Genomic DNA, 12,276 nt, shown 5'->3' on the forward strand with positions numbered 1-12,276 from the left:
TATTATTATAATTAAATATAAAATGAATATTTTTCATTAGAAAAAAATATAATATATATATATATATATATATATATATATATATATATTATATTATATTATATTAAACAAATCAATATTATATATGTATTTTATATTTAATTATAATAATATTTTTTTTAATTAACGTTATATATATATATATATATATATATATATATATATATATATATATATATATATATATATATATATATAGAGAGAGAGAGAGAGAGAGAGAGAGAGAGAGAGAGAGAGAGAGAGAGAGAAAGAGAGAGAGAGAGAGAGAGAGAGAGAGATATGTTCAGGTGTTTTAAATAAGTATTGTGTTATTGTATGCATGATTGTGGACCAATCAAAAAATAATAGAAAAAACAATAATTAAATAAATCAATAAGGGTAACTAGGTAATTTGAGAAATAACTTCCACAAATACTCCCTATAATTTTGCTAGTTACGTTGATTTTAACCTAATTCCCCCCTTTTATAAACGGCCTACTGATCTGATCAATCTTCATCACCAATCGGCTGGGAAAGAAAGCCATCGGCTGGGAAAATAAGAACAACGCAGAAAGTTGAATAAAAACGGCTCTATGGCTGGCTGATTCATCGGGCAAGGACGAGGGGAACAAAAGGAGAGAATGAAGGTAGCCAAAAGCTTGCAGGTGCGCTTCGTATTTCGATTTGCGAGGAGGGAGGAGTCGTAAGGAGGTGAGCACCTCCGGTGTTCGAATGGTCCGAAGAACAGGTAGCCAAGCTCAGATTCACTACGAACCACAATCAGCGAACGTTCGTGGGTGAAGAACAAGTGTAAGCCCAAGATCCAATACCGAATCCAAGTTGTTCGTAGGTAGTGAATCCATTCACAAATTTGACTTTTCGATTTTGACCGTCGTTCATCCCAAATGAGATCGATTCCATTCGCAGGTGGTCAAGCCCCAACCATTCGCATGTGACACAGTTCGTATCAAAGGATTTACAAATTCAGTTTTGACTTTTTCCCTTGACTGCCAAGAACATCTGCTCAAATCATGTCGATTAAGATCAAATTCCCATTTCAATCGTTCCCAACATCACTCTTCCAAACCCAGTGAGATCAAACATTACAGTTTTGTCCAATAAAACCACAACCCAGTTATGTTCATCCGATCTTTATCTATTCATCACTGGTAGTCAAAATTTCCAAACACCCAATCGCTTTAAAGAATTTGTCAAAGCACATACGATTAAGGATTCACAAAAATTGGTTCCCAAACAAAACTGATTGAAACAAGTAGGTTATTTAACCACAGACTTGTACAAGAAACACCAAGATCGATCAAAGATTGAAATCGGAATTTGTGATAAGTTATTAATTTTTATCAGGTTATGGGTTTGATTGTTTGACAGGAAAGAAGGAAGAAGGAAGAACAAGAGGGAACATCTGGTGTTTGGGTGGTCCGAGGCTAGCAGTGAAGATAGGAGTGCACTTTAGTTCAATTCAGAAAGGGTAAAGGGAACACCATTTCAGCTGTACAAAATTAGATATTTTGGGGTTGCTTTTGACAGAAAATCGATGGGTGTTTGTAGAGGTGATTGGGTTTGTTGTTTTCACAGGAATGGGAGAAGGAAGAACACGAATGGGAAACTGTCATCTTTTTTTTGTTAGTTTGCTGGGTACATAAGGGCAAGAACAAGATTGTTCTTATATTTCTTGACTGTAATCCGTGTGACAACATCTATTGTGAAGAGGAAACACTTTTTTCTTTGGGTTTGAGTGTAGTAATGTCCTGAAAACCATAATGAAATGGAATCACAGAATGGTATTGGTGAGATTCCAATTCTATTGGAATGGAATCACGAATCCCAATTTTGTTGGAATGGAATCACGAATTCCAATTCTGTTGGAATCACAGAAGTTGATGTTTGAAGAACGGACCACAAAATTGAAACGGACCACATCATTCTTTTAGAATGTATTAGTCGTTGTTAGATTTTGATGTTTTCTTTCCCGTTTTGAAAGTTTTTTTAGTTTTATTCTTTAACAATCAATGTAATTCTTAACAATTGTTACCCGTATTTTATAAGAAATAATGTATTTTTTGTTTTTATTCTTCAAGAATTTGTTAATCTACAAGAAGTTTTTAAATTCATGATCAAGAAATAGGTTCAAGAATATTTTTATTATTTATGGTTCAAGAATATTTTTATTTTTGAATATACTCATAAACATATTCTGTCAGAATGTCCGAATTAAAAGAATTATAATTCGTAAAATCGGATTTTTAAAATTAATAGAAGCTATTATCCCTTAAAAATGCAATTTTCCTTTATTAAATCTATATTAATTGACTAAATTACCCTTGTAATTAATTAAGATGATATTTTCAATTATATTTAATTCAATAATGTATATTAATCACTTTCTTAAAATAAGTAAATTTGATTGGCCCACATTTATGTATACAATAACACAATAATTACTTTGAATAGAATAACATAAGCCTATATATATATATATATATATATATATATATATATATATATATATATATATATATATATATATATATGTAACATCCCAAAAATCTTGACCAAAAATTTCTTTTTAAAACATTACTAAATCATAGTATCAAATCATTTCAACATGCAAAAAGGGTTATATAATGAATCAGAGTATCTTTTTAAAACACTTGTTTATTTTATTAGAGTAAACATCCCAGGCTGAACTTCTTTGCTGTGTGTGTGCCATGCGATCACCCCGAGCTCTTCCCTCCGCTACCGGAAGTACCTGAAACCAAAACTGAAAACCGTAAGCACGAAGCTTAGTGAGTTCCCCAACCTACCACATACCACACACTGGGCCTCGCCCACTGCATCAGGCCCTGCCCGACATCAGACCGTAGTCTGAACTAACTTGGGCCCCGCCCACTGCATCGGGCCCCGCCTGACATTAGGCCTCGCCTGGCATCATGCCTCGCTCGGTATACTGATTTGTTCTCTTAGGCCCCGCCTGTCTTTGGGCCTCGCCCGCTACTAACAAATAAAAGCAGATAACATAACATATATCATAACGCTAAACATACTCTACTGTACTACTGATGTAAGGCCTCGCCTATCTTGGGCCCCGCCCCCGTCCTGCTACTGGTGAGCCATGGAACCCCATCCACGCTCCTGCTGACAGTGAGATACGGGCCCCCGCCCACACTCACCTTCCTCCTAACTCGGGCCTCGCCCTTGCTCAGCTACTAATGAGATACGGAACCCCGTCCATACTCGGCTAGTGATGAGATACGGGACCTCGCCCGACTCACCCCCCTACCAGGCACATACAAGTATCACAAAGACAACAAGTATAACTACACATCCACTACTGCCTCGGGTACCACCCGGCATCGGACCGAAGTCCGGAACATATAAACTGCATCGGGCTAACCCCGGTAACGGATCTAAATCCGAACAAATCACAATGATTGCCTAGGGCTAACCCCCAGATCTTCCTACTACACATAACCGTAAGCATAAACATAAACATAATGGGCCGACATTGTGGCCGTAGACCCATGCACACAGTGACGAGACTCACCTCGTACTGCTGAAACTGCTGATAACCCTCTGGCTGCTAACCAACAATTCTCCGAACTGCTGCTCCTCTAGCTCCCCGAGCTACCAATATCAAATGATAGTAACACTTAGCCTAACTGTCCTCAAGAAGTCAACTAAGCCAACTCTGGTCAAAGTCCTGGTGAAAGTCAACCTTCCAGTTGACTCGACTCGTCGAGTTGTTCTGCCAACTCGCCGAGTCCATGCTCCTCAATTCCCAAAACAATCCCGACTCCACTCGTCGAGTCTAGCGAGAACTCGACGAGTTCTCCGTCATCTAACACTTCGGGACTATCTTCAACCAACTTGTCGAGTTCATCCTTGAACTCGTCGAGTTCGTCATCATCGTATGAATGTCCAGACCATGACTCGCCGAGTTGTATGAACAACTCGTCGAGTTCATCTTCATAACTAAGAAGATTGTCGTGGACTCGCCGAGTTCCTCCTGAACTCGTCGAGTACTATGATCTTCATGTCCATTACGGACCCAGTCTGGCTGAATCCTTCACTAACTCCACTCACTGATCCGAATCATAACAGAAGGGTTTGGGTTTACGAACCGAATCGCCGAGTCCATGAACAGACTCGTCGAGTCCACCTTGTGACATCACTATTCTGTCGATTACAGACCATTCCAACGCTTCCAAGTCATAGATCTGGACTCCTTATGCTAGCATTGCACGTAAAGTTGCTAACTTTACGTGCATGCAAGGTGCTATGAGGCTAGAACACTTAATCCAAGCTACAATGAAGGCCTAGGTATGAAATGGGACCTTAGCTGGATAAAGCCAACAACTTTGAGCTTCTAAAGCTCAAGAGTGTCCAGATCTGTTGTCCAATCCATCCTCAAAGGCTTAATACTCGGATTCTACTTGGAAATGATCCAATTGTGACAAAGGCAAGCTAGAAAGGAGATCTATCAATTGAAAGCTCAAGGTTCAGACTTTTTACCTCCTAACAGTTGCCAAGTCGATTTGGAGGCTGGATCTACTCTTCCTTCCTTGTTCCTTTCTCTCCAAGCCTCCAAGATGCACTCTAAGGGCCCTTAATCTTCTCAAAGCTCAAACAATGGAGTTGGGTGGCTAGGGTTTTGGGTTCTGGACGAGAGAGGTTGTAAATGAACCCTAGGGAAGAGAATAAGATGCTTAAATAGGGTACCAAGTCCCGGAATTAGGGCTTCCTAACCCAGACCTGACTCGCCGAGTCCACTCTCCGACTCGTCGAGTCGGTCACTTAATCTTGCACCCGGATCCCGCTCCGACTCGTCAAGTTCTTCCTTGGACTCGACGAGTTGACCCCCTTCTGACTTATGGTTTTCCTTCATTTCTTGGCCTTTCTGATACTGGTTGTTACAATTCTCCCCCACTTAAACTAGACTTCGTCTTCGAAGTCCGTTACGTCCAACTGTCCTGCAATCTGCTTTCAACCTTCCTGCCTGATGAATCTAACTCCTGCTGACCACTTCCATTGACCTTCCTCCTAGTCATTACGACTAAACTAGTCCCTGCAGATAATACCCTCGAGTGCGATCTCATCCCGTCAGTACTGAGAACGCAACTTACTCAACTGACAATCCTTCCGGTACTCCTCGAGTACTTATGTTGGACATCCTAGAGGTTCACCCCCTTTTTCCTTGCGCGTTTTCTGGCCTTCCCAAGGCAACGTTCCATAACTAATCACCTCCTCTATCACCGTGAAGGACATACCCTTTGCTGTATCTACATCTCCAGCCACTCCCAATGCTGGTCGCTTCACTGATACTTACTGAATGCTTCCTCTTACTATATCCTGACGCTGGATACCCCTCCCAGCGAATGGACCAGATAATCCTTCGAGTAGTAGACTCATCCCTGCAATGGTTAGACTCAAACGAGAGCTGCGCAACAGAGTCAAATCACCCACTCTGAGATTATTTAATCCTGCTGTTAGTGGCCTAGCACCTCTCAGTCAACTAACTACTTCCATTCACGGATCCCCTTATTGCTGTCCCTGTCCTAAGATTCTGCTATCTCTGATCTGCTCTCCGGACGAACCGAGACCACCCCGGTCCCAACTAATCTGCCCTCATCTTGACCACCAGACTCCTACCGGTTACTGAACTCAAACTCCATTTCTCAGTCGCTCTCAGCGACTCCCGAAGAAAACTTCGGCTAACTACAACTGCTCAGTCTACCTTGCCACCCTGGCTCTCTAATTCCTGGGACCCTCGATCCCCTATCTTGACTCTAAAGTCTCTACCAGGTTCCACCTGTGCTGCTAAAATCTCACGGGTCTCGCCCACGGGTCTCACCCAAACTAGATCTAGAGCGGTCTCTCCCTCCAGTTTCACCTGTACTGCTACTAATATACGGGCCTCGCCCACGGGTCTCACCTAACTGTATCTTGGATTGGCCTCTCCCTCAGGTCTCACCTATCAAGGGCTATACAGGCCTGAATCCGTACTAAATCTCAACGAACTATGTCTACCTGATCCTGACCATACTAACTAGGAGATACGGGCCTCGCCCACATTCTGCTAACTAGGAGATACGAGCCCTCGCCCTCACTCCTCTAACCGACTACTAACAAATATTGCGGCTATCCCGCAGTCTTACCACACTCCCCTGACTCTACACTGACCACTAATCCGAAAGCATCCCATGTCGGAACATTCACTCAATATGCATCTTGACTCACTCGAGTCCTGCCGGCGATCCTCCAACCTGGTTTTCTGAACCAACTATCGTCTAACGTGATTACTATGGTCATCCCGTAGCCTCACTATACTTCTCGTATTGTCTACCTGCTGGTGAATGCTATGGCTGTCCCGTAGTCTTATATCGTGGCTAAAATCACGTCCTGCCGAGAGAATTTTCAACCTGGTTTCCCAAACCAATCATCTACCGATCGCTATTACACACACTCAACACTGGGAAGTTTCCCAAACTCCCAACTCACGCGTTTCTCATCCGAACAGCCACTCAGACTATTGCCCTGCTCAATAGAGTTGCGAACTCATTCCAACTCCTTAATTACTTCTGATCCTGAATACTTGAAGGGCTCTCCCCCACTTTGACTCAACTAGCTCCTTGCAGTTTTCTGTCTGGGAAGGATTCCCAGTCCTTCTTACCATTCCATAATCGTTCTGTTAAAAATTGATGTTTACCGCTGCCAGTGCTCCAAAGCTAACCAATACCATGATGCCACTGTCCTTGAAAGCTGGTGAAATACTTATAGAGTCCCAACTTCACGCTTGCTACAGCGACCGCATCCTGAGTAACCTGCTCTAAAAAGGGTACAACTACGGACTACCACTCTAAAACCCATGGTATGCAGATGGCATATAACTCAATCATAAGCAGGAAACATAAGTCAAAGTACAATCACTAATATCGATGCAGTACCATAGCAAATACATCATAAATAAAACTGTCAAGCAGGTAAAGATTACGCACCTGGTACATCCGGGGCTGCTCACACGTCATCTGAAACCAACTGGTATGCCCTGATCCGTGCCGTAGGCGCCTCTGCCCGGTCCTGCCGACCGTCGGTGACCCTCAAAGTCGCAGGGGCAGGTGTTATCACCTGTCCTGCTGAAAGTAAACTCGGACACTGGGCCTTCTTGTGGCCCCTCTGACTATAATGAAAACATATCAGGTCTGATCCTTGAGTGGTGGTGGCTGTACAATCTCTACTAAAATGACCAGTCCGACCGCACTTGAAGCAGCCAGAATCACCACCACTACCGCTCCTGCATGCACCCTCATGCGTCCTGCCACACTTGCCATAGCGGCTGCGGCTCTGGAAATCCCTCGATCTCGAATCTGACCCCTTGGGTCTCTTGCCTGAACCTGTGGCTACCTGCATCTCATCCGGTTTCCTCTTCCTCTCTATATCCAAATCAATCTCTCTCTCCCTGGCACGAGCAATCATATCCGCCAGTGTCTTGCAGCTGGACCTGCTCACAAACTGCCTGATGTCACATCTCAGCATCTCGTGATACCGAGCCTTCTTCATCTCCTCGTCCGCCACATACTGCGGAATGAGAAGGGCTCTCTCTCTGAACTTGGCGGTGATCTCTGCCACAGTCTCAGTCGTCTGCTTCAAATCCTGAAACTCTCGTGCTAGCTGCTGCACCTCGATCACTGGTGCAAACTCGGCCCTAAACCTGGTTGATAAGTCAGTCCATGTCATCGCGTCCAACGCGGCATCATCTCCCATGGCATGTCCAACCTCCTCCCACCAATATCGTGCTCTGTCCTTCAGAAGACAGGAGGCAAGTCGGACCTTATCCCTCTCGGGACATCGGCTCGTACGGAAAGCGTTGGCAACATCGGCCAACCACCTGCTGCTAGCGATAGGGTCCCGAGCCCCATGGTAATCTGGTGTGCCACAAGCTTTAAACTCTCGAAATGTCAAAGTACGCGCTCCCAGCATGGCTACCATCTCGGCGCGGAAGGCTCCCAGCCTCTCATCCAATATATCCAGTATGCCCTCCTTGACCGTGCCAAAGATCACAGGAGTCTGATCGAGAATACTGTGCGTAATCTCAGCTGATACAAACTCTCGCATCCGCTCCTCTAGCTGCTCGGTCCCTGAACCTGAGCCTGATCCCTCTCCGGCGTCTGATCCGCCAACTGGTCTACCCCGTAGTGTCACCATTCTGCAACAAATCATAACTATCATCAGAATACACCCTTCTACTGAGGGATCACACTGTCACACCCCCGAACCGTCGGAACGGACGGCGGAAACGTCCGGGGGCGGGTGACGTCATGCGTAGTATCACAATAGTTGTATCATAGTAAGCGTAGTAAACACAACCATTACATTATAATATGAATATTTATATTGTTTAAAAACATAGTTTGTTCGCATCAGCATATAACAAAAGTAAAAGACGTGACTCCAAAATGCTCCGTCTTCTCCAAAAGTTGGCAAGTGTACCTGTCTATTGTTGCCCTGAGAATACAAGCAGTTTTAAATTATCAGCATAAAGCCGGTGAGTTCATAAGCGTTTTGTTCTGGTGAAAGAAATGTTTCCTTGATCCTTTGAAAAGTGTTTCCCAAGAAAATCCTATATTTTCTTATGAAATATGTTTGATTATCCATTCGTTATTTGTTTAACAGCCTGTTTATGTAAGGTTGAGTTATCCCAGGAAAATCCTATATTTTCCTTAAAAGTTGATAGTTGGCTATCTGTTCTTGTCTGAGGTGTAAAAGTATCTACCATACTTGTATCGTTAGACGTAGTTTTCTTGAAAACCCTGTTTGCTCCCTGTGAGGTGTATTAGCCTTATTACATAAATAAAACTAATAAATAAGTGGTGAACTAAATCCTAAGGGTATTACTAATACCCTCTAGTAATCAAATCGGTTATTACTTTGAGGTTAGTTCACTTGTTTCATTATTACAAAAGTAAATTTCGTTATCTAGGTTGCGAGTGTCATAACCGTACTTAGACTTGATATGACACGTAACTGGGCCAATATCTTTTTATGACTTTGTCACCCCTGGACCTATCGGTCCAACTGTAGCTAGCAGTAAGGTGCGGGATAGTCGGTCCCGTATAGATCTATACACAATAGTCACCCTCTCCCTACAAGAGATTCTGGTTACAAGTGCTAGTCCTACACTCTCGAATCCGGTGGGAGTGTTACCAAGGACGTGTCTCCAACTTTAGACTAACAATTTGCATGTAATAATACCGAAAATCCTGTTTATGTTTTGTATGAATTCTTTATAAAATATCACATTTTATGACAAGATTCACAAGTTCCTTGCTTTAGTTTTGAAAACTGTTTCTACGAGTTGATTTCTTAATCGTTTGGTAAAACTGTTTTCTATGATAAAAGCATACTGAACATATAATTATTTTAAACAAAATAATATACTTTGAGCACAAGTTTCCTTGTACTTTTGCTTGTATTCCCCCTCTGAAAACATGAAAAACTCAGAAAAGCGTAGGGGTATGAACTCACTGTTTGACGTGGGATTCGAGTGTAAGTTGCTAGGAATTGCTGAGTATCAAATAAAGCCCCGGGCATAAACGGATCTGTTAAGAAGCTTGGAATGAGGTTTTTAGCCACCAAGAACTAGTGTGTGTTCTTGGTGTTCTTGGTGAGAGAGAAAATATTCTTGAGGATCCTTGAGCAAATTCGAAGTTTGTAGAGTGAGGGAGAGAGAGAGTAGAGAGAGAAAGCTTCTGGAGTGTGTAAAGTGAGAAATGAAGGCCACTTATCCCTTATATAGGGGTGAGTTTACGGCCACGAGGTGAGGTGGAGGGTTAACGGTCGTGAACAGGGTTTACGGTCGTAAACTGAGTTTGCGGCCGTAAACTCCTCTCGAAGGGTTGTTTGGCCCGGATGCTATGCTTTGACTTAGAAAACCTCGTTTTTGAATCCAAATCTCGATTGAACCGAGCTTAGAATATTCCGTTACACCGAAAATAATACTAACGTGAACGGAAATAAATCTATTCGGATTTATTTAGAACGTAAGGTCCATCCTAAACTAAGAAATTTGACGGAATTAAATAAAAACCCAAATTTTATTAACGGAAACTGGGTAAGGATAACGGAAAAAGTTTCGGGTTGTCACATCATCCCCCCGTTAGAGGGAATTTCGTCCCGAAATTCGAACATAGAATACAAATCATGGATTAGGAAAGAGATGCGGATACTTCTATTTCATCTGATCTTCGCGCTCCCAAGTGAATTCGGGTCCCCGCTTGGCATTCCAGCGAACCTTCACTATCGGGATGCGACTTTGTTTCGTTCGTTTGATCTCTCTATCCATGATTTCGACTGGTTCTTCCAGGAAGTTCAGGTTCTCGTTGATCTCAATCTCGTCGAGAGGAATCGTAAGGGTTTCGTCAGATACGCATTTCTTTTGATTCGAAACGTGGAATACAGGATGAATGTTGCTGAGCTCTTGTGGTAAACGAAGTTTGTAGGCTACGGGACCAATCCTAGCGAGGATCTCGAAGGGTCCTATGTATCTTGGATTTAGCTTTCCACGCTTTCCGAAGCGTATCATGCCTTTCCAGGGCGAGACCTTCAACAGAACACGGTCTCCAACCTGGAACTCCAAGGGTTTTCGTCGTTTATCGGCGTAGCTCTTTTGTCTATCTCGTGAGGCCTTAAGTCGTTCCCAGATTTGTACGATCTTTTCAGTGGTTTCGCGGATGATTTCTGGGCCAGTGAGAGTGCTGTCAGGGACTTGCCCCTTGGCTAGCTGCGTGTCGCCCACCTCAGCCCAGTACAGAGGGGATCTGCACTTGCGGCCATAGGGAGCTTCGGAAGGCACAACCTTGATGCTTGTGTGGTAACTGTTGTTGTAGGAAAACTCGACCAAGGGCAAATGGGTGTCCCACGACTCACCGAAGTCAATGACACATGCTCTCAACATGTCTTCCAAGGTCTGGATGGTTCTCTCACTCTGCCCATCTATCTGAGGATGGTAAGCTGTGCTCATATCCAGCTTAGTTCCAAGAGCTTTCTGCAGTGACTGCCAGAACCTTGAAGTGAACCTGCTATCTCGATCAGAGATAATGGACACAGGCACACCATGCAGTCGAACTATCTCTCGGATGTAGATTCGCGTGAGTCTCTCCATTTTGAAGTTTTCCTTGATCGGCAGGGAGTGGGTGGATTTAGTCAGTCGGTCGACAATTACCCAGATGGGGTCGTGCCCACTCGGAGACTTGGGTAATTTGGTGATAAAATCCATAGTAATTCTCTCCCACTTCCACTCAGGTATCTCCGACTGGTGGAGTAGACCTGAGGGTTTCTGATATTCGACCTTCACCTTGGCGCAAGTCAGGTACTTGCCCACGAAGGTAGCGATCTCTGCTTTCATGTTCGGCCACCAATACAGTTTCCTGAGATCGAGGTACATCTTGTCCGAACCTAGATGAACGGAGTATCTAGTCTTGTGAGCTTCATTCATTACAACCTCTCTGTAACCACCGAACTTTGGGGTCCAGATCCGGTCTATGAAATAACAGACTCCGTCTCCCTTGATTTCTAGGTTCTTTTCCATTCCTCTCAAGGCTTCACCCGACATGTTCTCTGGTTTTAAGGCTTCCAGCTGAGCCTCCTTGATTTGCGCGGATAAATGGGAATGGATAGTCATGGTCAGTGCCTTCACTCTACGACCTGAGTACTCCTTTCGGCTGAGGGCATCTGCCACCACATTGGCCTTGCCGGGATGGTAGTGGATTTCACACTCGTAATCGTTGAGTAGCTCAACCCATCGCCGTTGTCTCATGTTCAACTCCTTCTGGTCGAAAATATGCTGCAGGCTTTTATGGTCAGTGAAGATAGTGCACTTGGTTCCGTAGAGATAATGTCTCCATATCTTCAATGCGAAGACCACTACTCCCAATTCCAGGTCGTGCGTTGTGTAGTTGACTTCGTGTGCTTTAAGTTGTCTTGAGGCATAAGCAATGACTTTTCCCCGTTGCTTGAGCACACAGCCTAGGCCTTGATTGGATGCATCACAGTAGACAACGAAGTCCTCCGTCCCTTCGGGCAGAGACAAGATAGGTGCGCTGCAAAGGGCCCGCTTCAACGTTTGGAACGCAGTGTCTTGCTTTTCACTCCAACAGAAAGGTACACCTTTCTGAGTCAGAGTGGTTAGGGGTTTGGCAATTCTGGAAAAATTCTGGATAAATCTGTGATAATAGCCAGCGA

Source organism: Lactuca virosa, chromosome 6 (genome assembly GCF_052849685.1).
Source record: "Lactuca virosa cultivar CGN04683 chromosome 6, Lactuca_virosa_CGN04683_v6, whole genome shotgun sequence".
Lineage (NCBI taxonomy): Eukaryota > Viridiplantae > Streptophyta > Magnoliopsida > Asterales > Asteraceae > Lactuca > Lactuca virosa.